At 38.5% G+C, this 26,579-nt stretch overlaps 1 long non-coding RNA gene across 3 annotated transcripts; it reads left to right on the top strand.

Annotated features, from left to right (window-relative positions):
- The first annotated feature begins 540 nt into the window (after window positions 1-540).
- LOC118578201 lies at window positions 541-19,557 on the top strand. 3 transcript variants are annotated; one of them, XR_004944235.1, is made up of 5 exons: window positions 541-636; window positions 10,919-11,111; window positions 13,082-13,226; window positions 17,102-17,371; window positions 17,502-19,557. It is a non-coding gene; the product is annotated as an uncharacterized LOC118578201 (long non-coding RNA). The 3 variants fall into 3 exon arrangements; XR_004944236.1 differs by lacking the exon at window positions 541-636 and adding an exon at window positions 16,582-16,604 and having other exon boundaries at window positions 10,854-11,111; XR_004944234.1 differs by lacking the exon at window positions 541-636 and having other exon boundaries at window positions 10,854-11,111.
- The last annotated feature ends 7,022 nt before the right edge of the window (window positions 19,558-26,579 follow it).

Below are 26,579 nucleotides of genomic sequence, written 5' to 3'. Positions count from 1 at the left end.
CCTAGATCAGCGCTAAGAGGTATTTTCTTCTAAAAGCAAATGGTTCCGTGACTTAGGTGTAAATGATCAATCCATTTTGAGATGACTCTGTACACATGTGGGTTTGGTCTCTATCACTGATCTCAAGTGTTTTTAGTAGGATAATTTTGAGCTATAATATGAAATTGGCAAATACAATCTCCATCTTTCTTCCTGTTTTTCAGCTTGCTTTAGCTCTTTCAGTTCTTTGGGAGTTCCATATGATTTTTAGAGTTGTTTTTATTTTTGTGAGCCTACTACCAATATTTTCAGTAGAGACTTACTGAACCTGCTAGGTTACTTTCAGTACTACAGTTATTTTAACAACGTTAGCTATAGTCCAGGGTTCTGTATACATAGGCTGGTGTGTTCTGTTAATAGAGAATATTTTCCTTTCTCCTTCCCAACTTTGATGTCTTTTGCTAATGTTGTCTTGCCTAGTTGAATTGGTTTTCAATGCCATGTTGAACAAAAGTAGTGAGTGTGCACCTACTTACCTGGTCTCCACTCTTAGGAGGAACGCCTTCAACGTTCACCATGAAGCATGATGTTGACTGTGGGTTTGTCTTCGTTTGTCTATTTTACTCTGAGGAACCTGCCCTTTTGATACCCATTATGGTAAGAATTTTTTTTGTTGTTGTTGTTTTTTAAGACAGGGTTTATGTGTGGCTTTGGAGCCTATTCTGGAACTTGTTCTGTAACCCAGGCTGGCCTCAAACTCATAAAGATCCGCCTGCCTCTGCCTCATGAGTGCTGGGATTAAAGGCATGTGCCATCACCACCCAGTTTATGGTAAGAATTTTAATTATAAAAATATATTGAATTTTTGTTAACTGCTTTCTCATCATGAGATGACTGTATAGTTTTTGTCCTTTATTCTTTTGATAAGGTATGTCATATGCATTAATTTGTGCATACTGAGCCATCCTAAATCCAAGAGATAAATCCCACTTTGTCATAGTGCATGACTCTTTAAATGTGTTCATGAATTTGGTTCACTGCTATTTTGTTGAGTGTTTTTATGTCTGTATTCATCAGAGGGATGGCCTATACGTTTCTTACTTTCTGTGTACACTTGTATGGCCTGAATACTATAAACTGAGTTTAGAAGTGTTCCTTCCTTTGCACATTTTTGGGAAACATATGAAAAGGATTGATATTAATTCTTGGTATTCAACAGTGAAACTATCTGGTTTGGGGCTTTTTTCACTGGAAGATATTTTTTAAATTATTTCTTAAAAGATTTACTTTAGGTTTAATTGTGTGTGTGTGTGTGTGTGTGTGTGTGTGTGTATGTGTGTGTCTGTGTCTGTGTGTGTGTGTGTCTGTGTGTGTGTGTGTGTATGAGTACAAGTGCCTTTGGAGACCAGAGACCAGAGACTTGTGTCTCTTAGGTCTTGAGCTATAAGCAGTTGTGAGCCATCCTATGTAGGATATGGGAACTGATTTTGGGTCCTTTGGGAGAATAATTGTAACTCTTAACTACTGAGCTATATATCTACCTCCCCCCATTGATCTTTGGTTATTGATTCAGTTTCCTTCCACATTACTACTTTATTCAGATTTTCTATTTCTTCTTCACTAGATATTGGTAGGTTGCACGTATCTGGGAATTTCTTATTTTCCCAGGCTAGACAGATAATATTCTCTAATTGTTCGTAGTAGTCTCTATGATCCTTTGTATTTCTGTTATGTTGGTCTAAGGTGTCTTCTTTTATTTCTGCTTTTATAATTTGTCTCCCTTTATTTTCACTGTCTAGTTGAAGATTTGTTTATCCTTGGATAGTTGAGCTTGAGGCTTTTCCATGGTTTTCTCATTTCTATTCCTCTGCTGGCTGCTTTGGTGTGTATGACCTCCGGCCTGCTCACTCAGAGCTATGCTGGTCGGGCCTTTCCTTCTTCACAGAGCCGTTTGCTGGAAACCCCCACTCTGTGCTGCCTCTGCCATATCCCAGAAGTTCTGCTATGCTGTGTTTCTATTTCATTAATTTTTAAGGCATTTTATAGTTTCTCTTTTGATTTCTTATTAATCAGTGGCTAATAAATATATATATATATATATATATATATATATATATATATATGAAAGTTTTATATATATATGTGAATTTTCTTTATATTCATGAATTTTCAAGTTTTATTCTCATTAATTTTGAGTTTTATGTTATTATGGTCAGCAAAGATAGTTGGTGTAATCTTAATGTCTTAAAGTTTTTCACTTATTTTTTGGCCTAACATGTGGTCTATCCTGTATGGTGCTCTGTGTGCTTGAGAAAGATGAGTAAGCAGCTGCTGTTGACTGCAGTTTCTGCATATATTTGCTTGATATAGTTCATCTGAAGAGTAGCTCAAGTCCAGCATTTTCTTCTAGACTTCATTGACTTTCTGTTTAGACTTGACAATGGGATTAAAGTCTTCTATTAAGATTGTTCTGTTATTTTTCATTTGTCCCTATTTTTTAACATACTTATGAGCTTGGAAGTTCAGGGCACCCATACCTCTGACTATGCCTTATCTGTATATCATCTGTGTATTTGTAATTGCGGTTTTAGCCACAGCCTGGTGCTGTGCTCAGCTGGCTCTTTTGTAACGACTTTAACTTCTTTCTGCAGTTTCTGAGTTAAAGGCTATGGGTCCAGTAGAAGCATTGCTGTCTCTGCCTGCTTTGGTTTGCCATCCTCCTCTCTTCACTTCCCAAATTAGAATGACTCTCATGTGACGGGCATGAGTGGCATGTTTGTGTTTTTCTCCTGCCACATAGGACTTTGATGAGAGAATTTAGTTTGTTTATATAGGATGTGACTAGTAACAAATAATGACATACAGTTGGTGTTTTGTTAATTGTTTTGTTTTTCCCTTCTTCCCCTTGTTTTATTTTTCTTGGTGGTCTGATGACTTTCTTAAGCGGTACGCATTGCCTTGTGGCTGCCATAGAATTTACATGAAATGTGTTGCAGTTACATGAGGCTAATTTGGGCTGATGGCAAATTAACTTCCATTACACATAAAAACTACATTTTGACTTCTCCTCCTTCACCACATTTTAGTTATTAGTGTCTCAGTGTGCTGTTTTTATAATTGTGCTACCATTAACAATTTGTTGTGGAAATAGTTATTTTTAATAACATTCCTGTTTTCATGTAACTAATTAGTACCCTTTTGTTTCAACTGGAAAAATAAATATCCCCTTGTTTTTTGAAGGAGGGCTCTGCTCAGGGGTTTTCCTTCTTGGGAGATCCCTTTCCTATTTAACACCTTCAGGAAGCCATCTCATTTTCCTGACTTGCTGAAATGTCTCTGCCAATCACACACAGCTCCCCTTATAAGACATATTTTTCTTGTGTCATTCACAACGCTTTCTTTGATAAAGCCACAAAATTCTGTCATTACCATGGATTTTGTTTTCGTCAGTCTTAGTGTCTTGCTATGGTACCTAAATGCCCATTTATGGACTTACAACCTCAAATACTTTGGTAGCTGCAGTGCTCACAGGATTTGGAGCATATTAAGCCATTGTTTCTTGAATCGACTTTATATCATCCTCTCTATGTTTTTCTTCTGGAACCCCCACAATCATATAATATTTCTCTTTACGGCATCCTGAAAATCCTCATTCCTTCCATTCAGCATCACGTACAGTTATAGAAACCAGTCTTCACTACATTCTTTTCTTTTTTGGTCCTTTGAAAGAAGGAACTGAAGTATAAAGCTCTCTTGGGAGTGACTATTCAGCCTCGGGGTTGGGTAACGTAGGTAAAGTGAAACTGTGTTATTTTTTTTTCTTCCTCATATGTCTATTTGGAGATTTTTATTTTTGCTCTAGAAGTGTGTTGCTGCTTTCCCACAGGATGCCTGGACTACTGTTTGCCAACATCAGTGCATGTGAGAAGATGATGGCAGAAAAGCCCCGTTCGTCATTGGCTGACGTCACTCCTGCGCTTTTCTGTTTTTAAGGCTCACTCTGAATGCATGGATGGCAAGGGTGGAAGCAGAGACGTGAAATAGGACAGGGCTATAATAACTGAAGGGAGAAATGATGGGGACTGGAAGCATGGTGGCAGCAGTGGACAAGTTTAAATTAAAATGCATTTGGGGAGTAAATTGGCAGAATTTTCCATGAATTAGGTATTTGATGTGGAGAAATCAAGGTCATATTAATGACTATAAAAATCTTAGACCTGAGCAACAGAAATAATAGAATTTCCATTTAGAAGGATGGGCAGGGGAACCACAAATCCAGTGACATGGGATATAGCAAATGGAAGCTTTATTTTATTAAATGTTGCCTGGTGAGTAATGCAAGGCACATGGGGCAGAGGCAATTGAAAGTAGGAGTCTGGTATCAGGGAAGGAAGTCCTGTATAGAAATACACATGCTGGAGTCTGCAAAGTCTAAATGGTTTTTCATATGGTATCATCTGTAGGGTGAGCAAAAATCAGATAAGTTCCGTCTGGGGGTAGGCTGGAGTTGTTATACATGTAGAATTGGGCTGAGGAAAAGGAAGATGGAAATGGCACTTTCTGAGGAAGATTGTCCTGGCGAAAGAAAAAGAGCAAAAACAGTTTGAATGCTAGCAGAGGACAGATCCTAAGAAACAGAGTATGACAAGCTGTGTTTGACAGAGCTGATATGGCAGGGAGCAATGTGGAGCACAGCTTATTTCTGGACAACGCCAGGGGGGTTCAAGGCCTCTCTAATTAAGCTCCAAACACACCGTGGCTTGGTAGGCATGATACTATAATCCCCGTGGCAGTTAGTTTCACATTCAAGTGTCAGTGCTTCCCCTCTAACCCAGAACAAGTACTAAGTGATTACAAGCAGCTTCTCTTAAGCAGGTGCCTTTTTAGATGCCAGGAAGATAACCAACCGTTTATTTTCTTCTAACCAGCTCCAGGGATGCGCTCTCCGTATTCTCTCCCAGCCATTTCTGTGTTTTATGAAGCTGAGGTTGAATACATTTTTCTTTATATTTACCTGAACTCTATCTCGAGGCCCATTTTTTCCTGTCAGGTCCTCTGCCAATATGGAGAGCAATCAATCACCATCACCTTCATAAAAATGCCCTTTGTGTACTCCAAACTAGTAATCAGATCACCTCTTAACTTGCTCTTCTGTAGGATAAACAACACTGCTGCCTTTCATCTTCACTTAAAGGCCTACTTTTACCCTCTTCATGTGTATGAAGATAGCATATTAAGTAAGTATAGTCTCCTCTAGGCCTGTTGCCCTCAATCCTTACAGACACATTTTTATCATATTTATAACCTATGATAACATCTTTACTTATGAGAGGCAAATGAATGAATTTCTTCCAAACTTAAATTCTATCGTCTGACCTCAGTGTGCACATACCAGCAGTGAGGGGTGCCTGCCTGCATGCGCCTTTGTATTCATGTAGGAGTGTCTTTTACAAATGGATGTGAGTACATTCTTTGTGTCTTCCTGTCTAAGTCTGCCTATGTGTGTGAATGTGTCCATGTATGTGTGTGTGCATATGCATTGATGTGTGTGTGTCTGTCTGCATATATGCTTACAGAAACAATAAGAGCCTCTAGTTCAGGACTAGTGCAAAGTGATTGCTTCATCTCTTTAGGCTGCTTTCCAGGCAATATGGACACTCAGCTTCTGTCACCTATTAGCAAGATTCCATTTTTCAGCATATCTGTATGCTCTTGAAGCATTGGTGGGACTTGCTTTTCTTCTAAAAGAATAAGGTGGATTTTCATACAAGGAGATTGGCTTTCCATCACTGCTGTTCACTTTGTCCTACTTTCAAATGTACCACATCCATTGTGTAAGTATGAAACTCAGAGCATGGGAAAGAAAGAGTGACAGACAGGCAGCGAAACAATTTGAGAGGGACATATTCCAGGTCATAACATATAGATGGCAGGTACTATATACATAGGATGGTGCTTAGTAGGATACAGACTATAGCCTTATTAGGCAGGGATCTGTAATGCTTCAATCTTTTGTTGATTGCAGAAGGTGTTGTAGCTGGCTGGGATTTTACAGTTTGTATGTCATGTGATGTTAAGAGCCCTTCACACATTTAATTCAGCTTTAGCCACTTATCTTCACTAAACAAGTAATCAGCCAATCAACTTCTTGGGATTACAAATTGTTTGTCTTTAGTTGTCCTGCATGTAAACGGGGCATCCTGTAACTGAGTTGGCAAGGCACTTTGATATAATGTAAACACAAGAAACTCTGCAGTGCAATGGCTTACTTGTGGATATTCATGCAGTATAGAAAACTAAGGCACTTTACAAAGGTTTATGAATGTTTGACAGTATCAGATGCCCTAATTTTATTTGTGTCTGCAGTCACAAGTGTGCTGATCCTATTTGATAATCTGGAGGCTTACTTTTTCTCAAAGGTTAGGGCTGAAAATAAAAGAAACGCTGGCTTGTAATGTCTATTGATCCTCAGTTCATAATAATGCCTTTGCTACTGTGGAGGGCCATTGCTTATCCTGTCTACCATGGTTTGCTTAATTTAGTCTTAGCTACAAAGGCTTTTAAATGGGCAGGTAGAATGTTCTGTGGAATGTTTGCTCTTCCAAGTGGTTCGCATTTAACAACCAAGAATATGTTAAACTGATATCATGCTTTAAACCCACAAATGCAAGAAAGACCAAACACAGGTCCTCTTCTTGCCTCACACCTGCTGATTGGAAGGTCTGCAAACAGCAGGGAGGTATAAATGAAATCATTACAAGATAAGCCTTCCAAAGGACTAGGAAGGTAAAAGCTCTTTCTCTAGGAGGTGGTGTTTTCCACAGGGTAAGGTAAGCTGCCTGGACCTGGTGGAGCTTGAAGCTGAAAACCAGCAGAGAATAAATATAGTGGTGAACAAATGGGCACTGAAATTTAAAAAAAAAAAAAAAAAATCAGTGACCTTATAGGGATCCTCCATGCTGTTTAAGAATTTACTGACCCACAAGCAGTCACTGCACCAACTCCCAACTTCTGCTAGGAATTCTAGGCCAGGGATTGCCTGCAGCCTCTGTCCTTTCCTTCTTTCTCAAGGCAGCCAGGTTCCACAGCAAGAACCCAAGGGCTTTGTCCCTCAGGGATGGTGTGGGACTAGCCTCTCTGCCAGAGCTGCTCTGCGCTGCTGTTTGCTTGCAAACATTTAGTTACCAGGAAATGTGGAGTCAGCTTTGCTCCTGCTCCACTTAATTTTCATCACCCCATGCAGTGGATTTTTTTCTCTTCTGCTGCCCCAGCTGTTCCCGCTTTTCCCAGGGTGGCAGCATCCGCCCCAGCTGCAATCTGTGCTTCCAACAAAGTTCCTTAGTTGCCTACTTGACCTTAGCTGCCCTGCTTGGAGTTTTCATTTGCTGACGATTCCAAACCAACATTAAAAACACTGTGGTAGCAGCTGCAGCAATAGCAACTGACAACAGCAATAACGGAGATGGTGGAGGGGTGTTGATGCAGGAGCATGCACTGGGTTCAAATGCTGCATGCGCTCCTGTAACCCAAGGCTGATCACTTAAATTATCGGAGCTTTGGTGTCTTTGATCAAAAGGAGATCTTGCTAATCTGTTGTAGGAATTATAAAAAGTGACTTGTAAAACTCTGTATGGTAGATTCTTCCTAGGGTCAGTTTTCAGTTCTGCTCCCTTTTAGAAGGTATAAATGACTTTCCCAGGTTAGTATGCAAATATGCAGGACAAGTAGCAGCCCTACCTTCTGCACATTGTATGGGGAATGAGCAGGAGAAGAATTAGAGGCTATTCAGGTCATACATGAAATTGGAAACGACAAGGCAGGGGACTGATGGATGTATGAATGTGCAAGACAAGGGGCCATAGGAACTGACTCCAGAGTGTTCAGGAGTTTATGGAGATGATGCGTTTGATCTTGACCATCAGGATCCGTACGGTTTTCATGGATGAGAAAAGGGCCTCATGAGGGGAAGCAGGACAGAACCAATGTCAGGGGTCGGACATGCAGGTATGGGAGAAGCGTGAAGCTACAATTTTGGCCACAGCAGAATGCTTGCTCTGCAGTGGTGGAAGAGTTCACTGACAAGAGATATTAGGATTGGGAGTCCTTGCCAGCTTAGCAGATAAAATTCTAGAGTGGCCAGTTATTTGTACATTTCAGACTAGCAATGAATGAATTCTCAAAGTAGGTTGCAAATGTCACATACATCATATTTACATTAAAGCATTTTTGTGGTTTATCTGAAATTCAAGCATATCTAGGCATCTTCCATTTTATCTGACATTTGTTCAAAACTTAGAAACATCATGCCAAACATTCTGAACTTGACCCACTTCACTGAAAATTTTAAAGACAGAAGTACAGTGATGAACACAGCATTTTCACAGAGACAATCCAGAAAATGCCAGAATGGTTGAGAAACTAAGGAATGGAAAGAGGAAGAAAAGAGAGGGAGAATATGGGAATGCTGGTTTAGAGGCAGGAAGATTAGCTCTCTTCTAGCTTAAGCCCTTGGTTTCATTGATATATAAAAAGAAATCTCCTGTTGGGTTACTGGGAAATATATTTATTGTTTCCACTACTTAAAGAATTATGGGATCTAAAGATCTGAAGGAAAGTGTAGAATCTAGCATGTCAGTATTCCTGATGAATATTCATCCAGGCTCCTGGGACTATGAACATGAACAATACAGAACTGGCACCAAGAGCCCATCATTACCTTCAGTGCTGGGGTCACTGTGCTGTACAGTAACAGTGGCTGTCAGTGAGTCCCAGTGATGCATGTGCTTTCTGAAATACTATTGCACTGTTTGGACTCACAGCCTAGATAAGGAAGAAGTCTAAATAGCAATGCCCCTCTTGGTTATTCAGCAAAGTCAGAAAACACAGATTCATGCTTTTTATTCAATTTTTGAGGTTTATCTAGTTGCCAATTAAAATTAGTTTTCCACATTCATTGTCTTTTTTGTTTCAACACTACAAACAAATCTTTTTTTGTTTGCTTGTTTGTTTATTTTAGATAAGGAAATTTCTTTTGTTTTTATTGTTTAAAAAACCTTTTAACTTTAAATATATCTTGGTAGTATTCTTCCCTTTCCCCAAGTCCTTCTAGATCCTCTCCCTACCCAACCAAATTTAAATTCTTTCTCAAAAAATAAAAACCCATTTAAACAACAATCTCCCAAACCAACAAAAAGAATATAAAACACGACCCTCTCCAAAACTCACCAAAATGTAACCAAATAAAAGAACCTCCACAAAAAACTGTGGATGCTTTTTTATGTTGGTCAACTACTCCTGAGCATGAGACCTGTCCTGCAGTGATTGATATTCCCATTGTCACTCCATTGGAAAAAAATGATTTTCCCTCTCTCAGCAGGAGTGACAGTTCAGTTGTTAACTTTTACTCTGGTGGCTAGGTTTTCACTCATTCACTCATTCATTCATTTTTAAAAATATAACTAAATAAAATATAATAGGAGAAAACCAAAACTATCACATTGAAGTTGGACAAGAGAAACCAACAGAAGGAAAAGAATCCAAGAGAAGGCACGAGAGTCAGAGACCCATTTGTTCACACACTCAGGAATCCCATAAAAACACTGAACAGGAAGCCATAATACAAGCACAGAGGATCTGTTGCAGACCTGTGCAGGTCCTGTCCATGCTGCTCAGTCTCAATGAGTTCATATGAACTTTCCTCATGTCAGTGTTGACAGCCTTGTTTTCTTGGTGTCCTCCATCCCTTCTGGCTCTTTTCATACCCTATTCCATGAAGTTCCCTGAGCTCTGAGGGAAGGGATTGGATGGAGACATCCCGTTTAGTGTTCAGTGTTCCCAGGTCTCTCACTTTCTGCATAATATCTGCAGTGGATCTCTATACTTGTTCACACCTGCTGAAGAAGGAAGTTTCTCTGCTGATGTTTGAATAAGGCACTAATTATATTTTCTACCTAGGTCTGGGTTACCTTACTCAGGATGATTTTTTCTAGTTTCATCCATTTGCCTGCAAATTTCATGATGTCATTTTTTTTAACAGCTGAGTAATACTCCATTGTGTATCACATTTTTTATATCCATTCTTCTGTTGAGGGGCTATTACTTTGTTTTAAATTTTTGGCTATTTGAATAGAGCAGCAAAGAATGGTTGAGCAAGTATCTCTGTGGTAGGATGAAGTATATTGGGTATATGCCCAAGAATGGTGTCGCTGGATCTTGAGTTATATCAATTCCTGTTGTTCATTTTACATAAGGGGATTTCTAAGATTATCATTTTGGAAAATTTTTCAGCATGGACTTTATCTCTTTTTATCTAATTTTTATCAAATTAATTACATTGTCTAATTTGCTTAAATTTGGTCTGTTGAGAGATAATAGTAGTTTATTTATTTTAATAATAGTTACTGCTGTTTTTGACTACTTGCTTAAGGAATTTTGTAGAATATTTTGTTTTAAGGTGCAATTCTTCCAGTTCTGAAGTTGATTTTAGAGGATGCTGGTATATTTGTAAGTCATTTTATCTTCCACTAAAGAAGACATTAACTGAATATTTTCCCAATCCTGTTGAAAATAGTGTCAATCCCATAACTTACCTGGGCTTTATTGTATTTAGACATGTAGAAATTAATATCAGATGCTCTGATAACAGGGCCAGCTCTGCTGCTGTTCTCAAAAAACATTTTAATATATACTAGGTATATATACCTAACAGCAACCTACAAAACATACAAGTGACTCATTTTAGTTGTTGATGATCCAGTTTTTACTTTTCAGCAAATTATTCTTGCCACGTGATACAGAATAAACTTCATGTGTGACCCAGAGAAATGCCATTCTTTCATGACTTTCTTAATCCCCCCCCCACAGGTGAGGTTGTTTTCTGAGGTGACATTAAGATATAATGATACAAATGACAGAAAAGACATCTTCATTGAATTCTTAGGGGAAAAGTCATCCAAGGATGCCTAATTCACAAGACATCCATGCAGGGGAGTCTATTCTAGAAGACTAACCATCAGACCCATCAGTTCAGATGTGAAGGGGGAGATCATCAAGTCTACTCACGACTGCAGTCATCTCCCTGAGCGGACTGCTGGCCGGGGACATGCTGTTCTCCACACTACTGAACAGCTGAGGTAAATTGCTTGTGTCTGTGGATTTTTTTGTTCTGAAGTTAGAGATTTGAGGCTACATAGCCCAAAACAGGTTGAACATCTTCACTACAAGGAAAAGACTTTGGGCAACTCCTTGAGACTCTTAATTCTAAAGCACATCAGGATGTTCAGAACTATCTTTATTTTTCTATTCGTTAAGGGAGACCTTAAAATGTATGGATGCAGAACACATGAAAATTGAGTGGCTAAACATATTGGCAAACTATTTGCAGATATGTAGTGATCACTCCAGTTTTAATCTTGGCTGAAGCTTATTCCTTCATGACTAGAATTGCTACATTCTCTATAGAGCCTCAGTCTCTGTCTTGTAAATACTGGAGAAAATTCTTGAGGATTATCTGACTGAATTAGAGTTTAGGAAAATTGGACTTCTTCCTAAATCCCTTGTCTAACTCTATGGATCCACCTTTGGGTGACTCTTTAAAAATACTGTTCACTTTTTACCTGTCACCTTAGTTTCATTGTCTGATACACCTTGAGTTGGTTTTGCCTGCCATTATCAATGCCAAATCTTTCTCCCTGTTACTCTCCATGGTTGCTTTTCCTCACTCCTTTTTTAGAAATGATAAATGCCTAAAGCAAGTAAACACCAGAGTTCCTCCAGATTCTCATGAAAGTGGGAAAAAAGTGGTGAAACATGGAGAAGTGAAGAGGAGAGGAAGGGAAGGAAGGGAAGGAAATGGGAGAGGAGAGGAGAGCAGAGGAGAGGAGAGGAGAGGAGTGGGGAGGAGAGGGGAGGGGAGGGGAGGGGAGGGAAGAGAAGGTGAAGGTGGGCTTGTTTTGTTCTTAAATGAGAATTCTCTTCTCATTTTGTATGACCAGCTATTGCTGTTTTCATGGCTGCTTGTTCTGTTCCTCTGGTCTAAGTTTCTTCCATTCCCTCAAAATGCAATGATATATATTTTGAAAATGCTCAGCTGTGCTGCTAGACACTAGGTGTACTGGAATAAGCACTAATGCAAAGCTAGTTCGGCTTAGGGGTAAGAAGATCAGCATTTCCTTTCATGTAGAGAAGGTTTCCAAGTCCCACTTTCTAATATCTTCTTATATAATGTGGAATAATTGAGTCTTTTTCAAAATAGACCTAATGCCCTTTGCCTGGAGCTGTCAACCTCCACCCCTTTTTAAAGTAAATTAGACTTTTTTTAAAAAATCTATATCCTATAAGCTAAAGGTTCTTTGGAGAAGCCATGCTGGCATGCACACACATTTTTACCCAGCTTTCACCCTTGGTAGATGAGCCATTAACATTTGCTAGAAGTTATGACTCTGGTGTGCATTTTATATGATTGAAAATTTCATCAGCAAGTTTTCATATCTGACACATGCACTGACTAAAAGATACTTTCATGAAGAAAATGCATTAAAAACCTGGTTCATCAATGTGAACTCAGATGCCACAAAAACAGTTTTATTTTCATGCACAGCAACAATGACTCTTCAAAGATGAGCTTCAGTGCATGGTGATTGTGAACGTGGGGCTGAGTTAGGATGATGGAGATATTTGTCCAAGCGGATGAGGCTGATGTTTAGACTGGACAGACATAAGTATAGTGGGAAGTGATAGGAAACCTGCTACTGTTAAAACCAGTAGGAGACAGGATGCATGGAAGAAACCTGCAGGAGACCCGGGGGATGTTTGTAGCATATGGGAAGACAGAGCCGTCCAAGAAAGGTGGCACCCTCATATGCCAACAGTCTTTCTGCTCAACTTGATATTAAAAATGTGCTAAAAGAGCCTCATATTTTTTAGAATAACCCTCAAAAGTTGAGGAATCTTCTCTTTGGGTTGCTCCTTTTTTTAAATGTGGGAAAATATTGTGGTTGCAAATGAATATATAAATATTTTAACACTTTAAAAGCTCCTAGAACCCATTTAAATGATTACTTGTCAAATGAGTGTATTTCTCATCTCTGGATCTCTCTTACAGGCTAAATGAAAGGAAGCCTGTATTAATTCCTTCCCGTGTAAACAGTACCCAAGTGTTTTACTGACTGAGGAATGCAGTGGAATAGAACTGCCAGTTTATCATCATTCCTCCAACTAATGCACAGATTAGAGTCACTGGAACAAAGGTACCATGTGCTAATGTAATTTATTGTCTTTGGCACAAAATGTTGTCTGCTGTGTTGTGAAGCGACGTATAACCCTGTATTTTATACCTTCTTGTCATAAAATTGTGAGCATAAAAATTAAAAAAACAATAGCATTCCATCCAAACACACTCTCTGCCTCCAATAAAGGCAACACAATGCAATCTGAAGTCCTTCCAACAGAGGGCTGTATGTGCTTGATTTAGATCAAGAAAGGGAGAGAAAATGGTTTGGATTTAGGTTGCTATAGTAAATTCTGCATTATACTTAAAATAGAACTGATAAAAATGGAGTCAGTGGAGTTGAACGAGGAAGAAGCATCCTAAGATGAAATGTAAGATTCACTCTTACAAGACAGAATTTTATAAGTCTTTGAATTGATGTTCTTTTGAAAAGAAAAACTATATTTTACCATCTATAAATAAGAAAGTAGGCAAATTGGAGATAATCTGTGCTTTAAACTACTATTAATATTACCTCAATTGGATATATTTTTAAAAAGAAAGGGAGTGATTGCTTGTATTCTCTTTTGGATGCTTTCTATCTTTGATGTTGGAGGATAGCTGAGTGTTATTATAAGCAAATGTATTATGTATATAAAATGCAGCTAAATATTTAATATACAGAATATATGTTTGTGTGCATGTACAATGCAAAACGTTTTTAAGATATTTTACAAAAACAAATGATACTATTTCCAAAGGCGGAGCACAAAGGCACTAGAACAAGCTCAAATGAAGTATACACTTCTTTGTGCTAGGCAGGTTTGTAATTCTATTTCAGATTGCAGAGGCTTACTATATATCTGTTGGAGTAAAGCAAAAAAAAAAAAAAAGAAAAAAAGAAACCCATAAATTACCTCTAGAATGTAGATCTTTGTCTTTCAATTTTAAGGCATGCTTTATTTTATCTGATTTCTTCAGTGGGCTTTGAAATGTTCATTCCATTCTATGAGCAGAAAGCATTTTCAAATTTTGATACTCGTCTTTCATGTAGTTAAAAATACTTATTTCATTTAATGCAGACCTAATTTAGTGGCATCAGTAATATTCTACTCAGATAAATCATTTTCAGTTTAGCCATATTTTCTAAAATCTACATGCCTAAATTTCTAAACTGATCTCTTTAAGACAAACTCTAGATTCTGTTTTAGACACTGGCCTCATTATAAATGCTTTTATGTCTACAAAAGTATTTCCTTATAAATCCCCTTGAATATCATGCAGATAACAAAGTACTATTCTGGATAAATCACTAATAACTATACTATGTATACATGTATAATAATCTTATACTAATATTTTTTGTGTTTATAATCCATACCTTAAAAAACCCAACTATTTATTAGTGATATAATACTCTGATCTTTTAAATTTTTTGCTACACTATCATACATAGATTCGATAATACTAATAGATGAAATCCTCTTTTATTAAGACACAAGTCACTACTATACTCTGTTATAAAGAAAATAAAATTTTGTGTGATTATTTGCAGCATCATTTTTATTTTTTTCTTTTATAAAACAGTTCAGAAATATTGCATTGTCAGAACAGTTGCAGCCTGGGTGTTCACATGGAATCTGAACAGCCATATCTCTGTTTTCATTTGTCTTTTGCAATAACTGGGGAAGGTAGACTAATAATACCCAAAGAATATTCAATCCAAAATATATGCACGACTATGGAGTATTTTTAAATAAACATTTTGTTTGATAAAGCTTTATTGAGGGAAAGTTGTGGGGCAGGGACACAGATTGTGGATTTCCTAATTAAGGGTCAGTTGTAAATTTTACATGTATTTCTGGAATCCTGAAGTGAAAATTCTTCTGGAACATCCCTCTCTTCCCATTAGTGAGTATCACTTTATTTGGTTTATGTTTTTTCTATTGATGCTGATATTGGAGACAAAGCAGGAGTACGGAGGGACACACACATGAAGCAGTTCTACATAGTGTTTTCCACTGAAGCAATTGTCCCCTTTCTGTCATAGAGTCCAGGCAATAACTAATCTTCATCAATACTTTATTTATTTATTATTTTTACTTAGAGCTGACTGCATTTCTAACCATGCAAAATGCTGAGTAAGAATAATGTGGTTTTATCCTGAATTCAATTTTGATTGAAGGTGAGAATAACTCAGTTGCAAGTATACTCATATATAATTCCAGCGACATGTATCTACAGGTAAACATTTTAAAAGGAGTTCTATTTATTTTCTCATGATAGTCCCCATCATATTTATGCCAAGACATAAATCAGCATCGTTTGCATCTGTGACTATTGCTTTTATGGCTAAACAAAACAGCAAAACCACTAATATTTTCTATAAGGAGCACACAATGTTAATGGTTTGTTCTGTGCACCTGCCAGCATGGTTTGCTGTTAAAGCCACCCTGGAAATTCTCATTTCTTTGTGCAATATTTTATGCTGTGCTTTTCTTCAGGGCAGATTGGTTCTGCCTGCACTTTATTCCTGAACCCATGTTCATTCAAAATGGACTGCCAGACTTAAATGCTCTATCTAGTGTTACCACTGCTGCTGCGGTGGAGGCTGCTAGCTAACAGCGCCCATCCCCCACCTCAGCTCCTGCCCTGTCCTCCTGCCCTACCCTGCCCTGTCCTTTGTTGACAAGGGTCCACCGTTGTCAACAAAGAGTGCACAATGGTGGAATACTCAGCAATAATTTTGGTAATGTTTTGCTTTGGATAATTTGAAAGTATTTCTGAAGTGTATGAATAAATGTGCCCTAAGCCTTCCCTCTTTTTGGATTTTAATATTTGGAGATGAGCTCTCATCCCACAGGGCAGCCTCAGGGACTGCAGTGGCTGGAATGCTTTCAGAGAACAAATGTGGCTCTGTGGCTCTCTCTTTATAATAATATTAACACCATATAGATTTAATAACAGGGTGATGGAAAACATTTTGATGATGGGGCAAATTCTCTAATCTGCCAAGGAAAGCATCTGATTTTCTCATGTACCAATTAATTATTGAAGCAACTGAAAATAACAGGCTACTATGCCTCCTTCCTGCAAAGGGATGCAGCTTCGTGTGTGTGTGTGTGTGTGTGTGTGTGTGTGTGTGTGTGTGTGTACTTGTCAGTGGAAGCTTGGTCAAAATTTTCTTCACTTTGTCCTTGAAAATTATTGGGGGATTGTCTGTGCATGTCTGATATGACAGTAGTATTTCTAGAGAATAGGAATGCAACCATTTTATATTTTCTGTTTGAGTATTTTTTTCTTCCATACCCTTAAGGCCTCATTGTGAAACACTACATTTTATTTTAATTTCTATTTCTGGATTGTGTTTTATTAGCATCTTTTTTGTTTTACAGTCTACTCACTGATGCAGCACCAGGTCTGTTGAGAACAAATCCTGTTTTGTTTTATGTCCCAATATGTACCATTCTACTTCATGTAGCAGTCCCTGTATATATTTACTTCATTTAATCTGGTTAGTTTTAGAGAACTATTTCATGATATTCAGCCTTGAGTTCATCTTTTCCCCCTAGAGACTGTGACTCCATAAACTTTTTAGGTAGAAGGAGGTTAGATTCTTGGGTTATTGTAAATTTGTTGCTTTGTATTGTGACAATAGTGTTCATATGCCTGACACCCTCATAATAATATTAAGCTCTATTTTTTAGTGCGATGTACTTTATACATTTGTATAAATGTCACAGCCTGTAATCACTTCCTTTGTCATCGACGATTAATCTAAAAAAATCGAATAATTCACTGCCCCTTGCCATTTACATATCGTCTGCTGCCATCTGCTCTTCTCAGCAGCAGTAAATGATGGGTAATTAACTCAGTGCCTTTGTCTTTCCCTTGCTGAATGTCTGACACATATAGATTCTCCTCTCTGTGCGGGTGTGTGCGTATATGTGCATGGAAGAGGAAGAGGGAGGTGCTGAAGAGGAAAGTGCAAGGGAGAGTGAGTGACACTGCAGTGATGGAAGCCAGCGCTATAGATCACAGAAGGAGAAAAAGGCAGAGACACTGCTCAGAGGAGTGGCCACACCTCGTGACCTCATGTCTTCACAAGTCAAGAGGAAGAAGTGCTACTGGAACAATGGCCTTCTCGCACAGTTGAGAGATTTTTCTAAAGCCTTGAAAGCCAAGGTAATAACAGAAAGTCAAGTAAAAACTCTATAGAGTCCTCCAGTTCAGCAAGATGCAAAGGAAGATGATGTAAATGTAATAGAGTGTAACTACAACTCATGTAATGTTCTACTCGACTTCTTACCTGCAGGTGAAATCGGTAGCAGAGAAGTGATGCAGAAGAGACATCTCAGATGGCCGTGATGCTTGACCTAGTTCTAAAAGCAGGAAGTGTCAAAGAAAACCTAGGAGGGCTCAAGGAGACGTGAATGTTTGTAAAAATGCTGCTTTCAGAAGAAAACAATATTTCTATCCTGGATTTCGATAGATTTCCATTGACTAGATGAATTCTTCCTTGCAGGAGTCTCCCTCCACGCTGAAGGCTCCATATATACCATTATTCAGACAAATCTTACTTGAATCACCTGTCTTTTAACATGCATTTTTGTTTCTGAAATGTGGCTGAATTTGATAATGCGAAAAGACCAAAAGTTGGAAAGGCAAAAATGAAGGGAAGCTTACAATTTAGCTTTGTTTTAATCCAAAGTCAAGTTGAAATATAGTCCGAGTTCCAGAGTATGACCACAGTCTTTTTTGCATGAAATTCTTAAAGCATCCTCTGACTGTAGCTGGTCCAGCCCTGCTGCTTCTAACTTATGAAAACTGGATTTTACTCTTCTCAAGGTTACCCTGTATATTCATCCTAAGTATACACATACATATATGAACAAAATATATTTTAGTCACTCAGTAAGTTGAACATGTAATCTATAGTGATGCAAATCTTGACCTTCATGTCTAGCTACTCATACTGGCAATATCTCTAGTAGCTTTCCATTTAGTGTGCTCACAGTTCCAACATTGCTGGCTGAAAGGGAACTACCCGTGCAGAGTCCAGGCAGATTCCAGGGACTTATTTCCATAAGCACATGATATTTTACCATGCAGCCCTATCTCAATACCTCTACTGTTCTGTCTATGCAGTGGCTATAAAGGTGTATTCCCATTTTTCTGTCATGAAAGTAATGAATGAATGCCTGAAAACATTGATCTTTTCCCTTAATTTCAGTCTTTGTGATAACTCTTGCTTCATTTGGTCTATCATCACGGGACTTCTGCAGGCTAAATTATGTGTCTATAATCATAAAACAACTGGGCTTCCCTGGAAGGTCATTCAGTGGGTAAATTACATTTTTCTCCATTAGTTTGAAATGGCTTTTGGAGATGACTGAATACAGGTATTAAGTGATGAAGTGGCTAAAAATGTACACAACTGCCTAAGTCACTTAAAAATTAGAAACATTATAAATGTAAAAAGAAAAGAGGGAAGCTCCATCTCTCAGGGCTTATGTTAACTGTGTGAAATGTGTGTACTTTATGAAACTATTTAAATTTTCTAGACTTTTTTATGATTTACAGGTAAATTTGTCAGCATCTGATTGAGTAAGAGATCTCGAAAGCTTTCACTGTAATCGTTAATTCAGCGTCATTGTTCTCGCAGACTGGTGTGTGACCTAGCAGGCTGAGAACAGTATCGCTGAATATAATTGGCATATGTCAGCAAAATATAATTAGTAACAAGCCTCTTTCTGAAATGTTCTTTTTGTTGGTTTAAAAAAGTTGAAGATTTCTTCTTGGATTAAATTATAGCTTGGATTTCTTTCTGGTTTGATTTTGGTAGCACTTAAAAACGAATTAATTTAAATTTTGATTCAAGGAGAGTGGATTGATTTCCTGTGCTGGGTAAACACTGGAAAGGGTTTTCTTTCCATCAACAGGTTTTTATTTTAATTCCCGGTCTCAGAGAGACATTGTATGAGAAATATGGACAATGACTTATCTAGGGCTATTATGCATGACCAGGCTGAATCAGTCATCCATCACCTCCTCAAGTTTTGAATAGGTACAGTGACAGGGAGTTTCTCTGGAGTTGTATAAAAGCCATTGCAAACCCGGACTCTCACATATCTGCTTCTCACTTGAAAGTTCCTGACCACAGACTCAAGACTGAAGCGAATGCCTGAACTCTTTAGTGCTGTATTACCTACATGTTCAGCTCCAGAGATGTTATGGCTAATGTTAGTAAATGGGGGGAAATGTGCTACAGCATCTTTCATCCAATAGTACAGGGCAGAAGATGGATAGCTCACACTACTAGGCAAGTAAGTCTAGAGGGGAAACTAATGCTGGAATTTTATTTCTTCTTTCCCCTTTCTATTTGTTTTTCCTTGAAAATTATTTTTATAATAGTTTTTTATTTGAGAATTTCATACATTATAGTTTGGTCATATTTATACCCCCGTCCAGATCTGCCTTCCCTTTCATATACACCCAACTTTGTGTTCTCATTTGTTTTAAACCCATAGCCCACTTCATGTTGTTTATGCACTTCTGGGGTCTCAGAAGATTTTTGTGTGTGGATATGCATGTGCAGATACATGTGCATGTATGTGTGAAGTGTCTTAGTGAGGGTTGCTACTGTTGTAAGAAAACACCACGACCAAAAGCTATTTGTGGAGAAAACAGTTTATTTCAGCCCTCAGTTCTACAGCATGACACATCACTGAAGGAAATCAGGGTAGGATCACAAATAGGGCAGGAATCTGGAGGCAGGAGCTGCTGCAGAGGCCATGGGGAAATGCTGCTTCCTGGTTTGATTCCCATAGCTTGCTCAGCCCGTATTTTTATAGCATGTAGGACCACCAGCCCAGGGATGACAATGCCCACAGTGAGCTGGGCCCTTCCACATCAATCATCAATCAAAGACAAAACAAAACAAAACAAAATATTGCCACAGGCTAGTTCGCTGGGGGTATTTTCTTAACCGAGGTTCTCCTTACAAAATAACTTTAGCTTTTGTGGGGTGTCATAAAACTAGCCAGCACAGTGAGCATTCACACGGAGGCCAGAGGATAACTTTGTGGTAGCTGTCCATCTCTTTTGAGACAGGATCTCTTGTTGATCAGGATCTCTCCATTCAAGTTAAACTGGCTGGCCAGTGAGCTCCAAAGATCACCCAATTCTACATTCTTGATGTGTGCCATCATCCCTTATACATTTGTTTGGGTTCTCAGAATCAAACTCAGGTCTTCTTGATTAGATGACAAGCATTCTACCAACCATCATATCCTCATCCCTCATCCTCTCCTACCTTCATCCTCTTATCCTTCAACCCTTCATCCCCTCATCCTTCCTTCCTTCATCCCCTATCCCACCACCCTTTTATCCCCTCATCCCTTCATCCCTCAGCCCCTCATCCCCTCAATCCTTTATCCCTTCACCCTCATTTCCTCCTTTCCTCCTCTCCTCCATCCCCTCATTGCTTCATCCCTGGAATATTTTTCTGATGGAAATTTAAAAATATGTGATACTTGTGTTTTGGTGGGATAAACGTAGAAACATTTCTTCAAAACACATTTGGAATAAAATATATTAATATAATTCTTCTTAGATTAAGAACAATAAATATAACTTTCCCAAGAAAGTTGTGACTTTGACGCCATGGCCACATCTGAGCTCTGAGCATGGAGTCCTCCCTGACCTAGGTGTCTCAGCTGCATGAGGATGGTGCTGGAGGAGTAAGAGCAGTGAAAATGCATTCCTAGACATTCACATTCAGCCAAACCATGATGGCCATACATACAGTGTAGTATTGCACACCCAAGATACAGCCACATCCTTATTTTGAAGGTATTTTTCTAACTTTTACTTTGGCAAGTCTCTCCCTTTGGGTCAGCAGCTCAAGATTTTTGTTCCCATCTCCTCCAGAGCCATCCTCATGCAGTTGACACCTAGGTCAGGGAGGACTCCATGCACAGAGCTCAGACATGGCCATGGCATCAAAGGTACAACTTTCTTCGGGAAGATTATATTTATTGTCCTTAATCTAAGCAAAATTGTCAAGAGTTTTGTTCCTGTCTCCTCAGCAGAATATTGGTTCATATGTCCCTACTTCCCTCTGCTTGCTTCACTTCCACTGCTCTTGGAGGGTGCTCCTCTGTTCACTTTTCTGTTAGGCAAATGCCAAACTTTCAGAATTAGTATTTAATCTGTTGACTCATTATTGCTCCTCATTGTAGAGATACAAAATATATTTGACTGTAAAATGAGTCTCGGGGATGGAGGAGATAGGGTGGGAAATGTATACCTACAAAATTCCTTTCCAGTTTATGGATAGCTGTGGAGACAATTATAAAGTTTACACAATTGAATACAATTTGCTTATTTAATTAGTTGAATTTGGGTAAAAGTCTGTGACTCCATGAACAAAAGTACAGTTATTCAAAGGAGAGTTAAAATAAAGGCCCCCCAGAAATCCTAATTTTTTGCAGGACTGATTGTCCAAAAGGAATATATAGATGGGTCCAAATTTGCTAATCACAAATGAGTAGGTGATCACAAAAAATGTAATATCATATAATTTGCTAGGAGGAAGAAGTGATAGTGAAGTCCAGACTACAGGGCAATTTTAAATGTGCCGAATAATGATATAAACTTTCTAGAATAATAGTTTATACATGGTCTTCAGTGAAGTAAACAGATATGTGGGGGGTGGGGACTAAACCACAAGACTAGAAAGATGAGCAGGACTCTTGGTTGACCTCAGTATTCTCATCTGTGATTTGGGAGCAGTGTTCTGTGGTGGTACAGATCACGAAGAAGCTCACTGCTATGGCACTGAGGTGTTTGTTCTCTTAACAACCAATAATTTTTGTTGTACTTGTAGTTTGTGTTTTCTTTCTTTCTTTCTTTCTTTCTTTCTTTCTTTCTTTCTTTCTTTCTTTCTTTCTTTCTTTCTTTCTTTCTTTCTTTTTTGGAGCTGAGGATCGAACCCAGGGCCTTGTGCTTGGTAGCCAAGCACTCTACCACTGAGCTAAATCCCCAACCTGTGTTTTCTATTTTTGTATTTGATTTGCTCATGATTTTTTCTCATGTTTTAAACCAAATTCTGCCACAAAAAAAAATAAGTTAGGAAAACCCTTAATGTAGATGTATCAGTTATTTCCTTCTTGCTTTTAAGAGCAACTTAAAGGAGAAAGGTTTTGTTTTTCATTTAACTGGGGGACACAGTATGTCATGGTAGGGAAGGAAATGTTGGGGAGCTTGAAGCAGCTGTTCTTATTGCATCTAACCCCAGGAAACAGAGATATTAATGCTTGTATACAGTCTTCTTCTTATTATTATTTATTTGGTTTTTTTTGTGGATTTCTTTTCTTTCTTTTTTTTTTTTTTCAAGACAAGTTTCTCTGTGTAGCCTTGGCTGTTCTAGAAAACACTCTGTAGACCAGTCTGACATCAAACTCAGAGATCCTCTTGCTTTTGCCTCTCAAATGCTGGAATTAAAGGCATGCCCCCCCACCACCAGACACATCTACTCTTCTCTTTTTTCCCCAAATTTTCATTCTGTGTAGGACCCTGTCCTTTGGAATGGTACTGGCTATGTTTAAAGTCTGTCTTAACACATCAATTAACCTAATCTACATAATTCTTCTAAGACATGCCAGTGGATTTGTTCCCATGGTGCTTCTAACATCTTAACAAGCTGACAACCAGTTAACCATCACACTCAGGCTATGAAGCTCTGTGCACAGTGGAAGACAGTGATTATAAAGGCAAACCTTGTTTGAATCCCAACTCTGGCTCATATTTTCCTTGGAAAGAGAATCCATATCAAGAAGAAATCATGTAAGGGATTTTTGAAATAGTTTGGATATGAACCTAATCCAAGTGTGGACAATAGAGATTGAAATGAGAGTATAGGTGTAAGAAACACTAAGAAAGTTAGACTCTATAAAATTAAATATTGTTAAGGTGCACAAGATAGGAAAGTGGGGCTTTATGGCAGGACTTTGACATGGGTGCATGCTCTCAAAGGAGGCATGGGGATCCTTTTCTGTCTCTCTCTTTTTGCTTGCTGATGACCATGAGCTGAGTCATTTGTTTTTACTTGTGATTTTGCTATGATGTATTGCACTGCCACAGTACAAAAGGCAAGAGGGCCAACCGATCGTGGACTGAAATCCCTGAAACCACAAGAGAAAAGTAAATTCCTCTTTTTAAGTTGATTGCCTCTGGTATTCTGTCACAGTAGCAGAAAGCTCACTAATGGGATAGCAAAGCAAGTTAGCTTCTAGTCTTATGATTGGTTCCCTCTATCCTGTATTCCACTGTATCCTATCCAGTCTTTGCATTTCTGTCCTTCTCTCTCAGTACATCTCTTCTCTGTCTTCCTTTTTTTCTTCAATTGTCAGTCTTCTTAACAATCCCCAGCAGCTCTGGGATGCTTTTCTCACTTTAGCAACTCCATTGTTAAAAGTGCTTCAAAGCCTCATCTGTTCTAATGGAAGTTCTTAAAATCATTCATGTTGGCTAGGTTTAAGTCATGTGCCCATCTGTAACAATCTCTGAGGCCATGGAAATGGATTAAGGTCTTGAGCTACTGAAGGAGTGACATTAGGTACAGCAGCCAAATGATACAGATTGGAAGTAAATGAAGATGGCTGTTCTCCATATTGGGCAATCATTGTAGGAAAGAGGCTGACATGGTAGGTATACCTGGACAGCATAAGAAAAGAGTGACTGGCCTTTCTTCCTGATGTAAAGGAAGTCTATGTGATGAGCTGGGAGGGTTTCTCCAGGGTCATGCAGCAGTATTTGAAAAAGAATAAACATTCTCCATGAGAATGGCAATGTGGTGGCTCTGCCATTTGTTTTCTTGGGCTAAACATGGGAGGGGTTAAGGTCCACTTCAAATACAGTACAGCTGTACCTTTCCTACAAAGGGTGCTGCCATATGCCCTTTGCACCTTTATCTTGGGCTGCAAAAGTTTGGAAACATGAATAATAAAAGAAACAGCACTTATGATTTTAAGAAAAGGGAACAGAGAAATGCATTGACTTGAAACAGCAAATGAAAGTAACTTTCATACTTCTGAAATCAAGTTGTGGGTCAAGAACATAGAGTCCCCAGCAAAGGGAATGTGGTATTCTACTCTCAGCAAGACTTATTGGAAGATACTTTTCAAAATTTGAGTGGAGAGTAGGGAAGATTAAGATTACTGAAAAATTTGAGATCAAGTTTCTATGTGTGTAAGAAAAATATAGTTCAGGCAGAGATTTAAACCAAGCAAAGCATAACAAAATGAAATAAAAAGGCAAAACAAAAATGGGATATCCCTTTGGAAAAAATGAAAAATTAACCTTTAGAAAGATGGTATTACCAAAATTTTCTTAAAAGCACACACTCATGCTTCCAAAAGTAAGCTGGACTGTTTGTTATTTTCACTTTTGTGGCTATGACTTGAAACCTTCAAAGAAACAGTAATAGAGAATCTTTCTACTCTATTAAAAAATTTAAGTCAGGATTATTTTACTCTTATCTGGTCAAAAACTTCATAGTAAATTAACTTGAGGAAATGTTTTCAGAATTAAAATTACTGAAGTGAAAAGTAAATAAATTGTTAAATAACAAATAGTGATTGCAAGCACCCTGGTTTTTCTTTGTTGTCAGCTTGAGGAGACCTAGAATCGCTTGGAAGACAGAACCTTGTCTGAAGAAATACCTGCATGAGATGGGCCTGTGGACATGTCTGCAGCATTTTCTTGATTGCTAATTGAAGTAGCAAGATGCAGCTCATTTGGGGCAGTACCATCTTGAGGCAGGTGGACTGGGCTGTATAAGAAAGCTTGCTGAGTATAAGCCAGTTAGTGAGCCAGCAAATAGCACTAAGAGTGTTTTATCCCAGCAACAGAAATGCAACCTAGAATAGAAATTGGTACTTGGAATAGAGTGTTGCTGCGATCGATGTCATCATGCTGTGTTTGGGGGAGGATTGTGGAAGCATTTGAAAGCTAGAGCTGGGAAAGCCATTGGGACTTCAAGTTTAATAGGACATCCATTGGGAGCATAGAAGATAAAAATGCTGAGACTAATGCAGACAATGAAGGCCTGGATTGTGAGGGTTCCAAGAGAGCAAAGGATGCTTATGTGATATTTTTGAATTAATAATATTAATATCATTAATATATTAAGAAGAGGTAAAAGGGAATGCATTTTAAAATTCAAATTAATTCATTAACTCAAAAATTAGTAATCTGTGGTTTCTGGTCAGCGGGGGCTGAAGACTCAGTTCTGATTAACCAGAGACCAGTACTACTGAAGTAAAACCTGACCTTCAAAGGTATGATGGTCATCAACTTGTTTACATCTGAAACCAATGAAAATCTGAGATGCTGGACACTCCTAACAGGAATATCTTAATCATATTACATGAAGATGTCAGGCCCACCCTAATTCTGGGCCACACCTTCTGGTGACAGACAGTCCAAATAAAAGGACTTAGAAGAAGCACTTGGCCTTTTGCCTATCTCACTTACCCTCTATCTCACTTTAAAGTTTGTTTATCCTGTTGATTCAGCTGTTATCAAGTCCACATTTTTCATGATTCCAACACAGACTGAATATCAGCAGCTGTCCAGGAATGCCTTCCACAACCTCACAGAACTCCAGCTCCAGATTGAGACTGCTGAGACATCCAGGCTCCTGAACTGAGACACCAGATAGCTTCCCAGTCTTTCCATTCTGAGACAGCCATTGTTGAACTACCTGGATCACATTCTTTAAGCTGGTGTAGCAAATTACTCCCTGACCCTGTGGTGTGTGTGTGTGTGTGTGTGTGTGTGTGTGTGTGTGTGTGTGTGTGTGTTTGTATTCATTCTATTAATTCAATTCCTTTAGAAAAGGCTGACTAATACAACAGGGACAATGGAGCTGTTCAGCTGGGGCTGAAAAATCAGCTGTAATTAGCAAGAGATCAGCATCATTGAAGCAAATGAAATTATGCTTCATTGGGACAATAAGGTCAGCACACAGAAGCTGTGGCCATGTTTATTGCTTGTGGCAGAGTTGGAGCAATGGAATTGCCCAAGCCTTTAGGAGCTAGATTATAAAGTGAGTTCCAAATGCTGGACATTGAGCTCTAGGAGTTGATTTACACAGCTGGGTTTTGGATTGTGTTTTAATCTTATTGTTCCTATACCCTGATTTTGTACTTTTTGAATAAGGACTATGCAATTTGTTTTCTTTATTTTAGAAGAGTCCCCAATTAAGAGACTTTGGATTTTAAAGAAGCCTTGGACTTTTTGCTGTGGTTTGCAAGTTCTATGCATGCATATCATGCGTTTTGATCAAGTCCATCCTCCATTCACTCCCCTTCAATTAGTTCCCTAA

The sequence above is a fragment of the Onychomys torridus genome, chromosome 2, assembly GCF_903995425.1.
Source record: "Onychomys torridus chromosome 2, mOncTor1.1, whole genome shotgun sequence".
Taxonomy (NCBI): Eukaryota; Metazoa; Chordata; class Mammalia; order Rodentia; family Cricetidae; genus Onychomys; species Onychomys torridus.
Note: the sequence above shows the minus strand (reverse complement) of the source record. Positions and strands in the feature narration are given on the sequence as shown.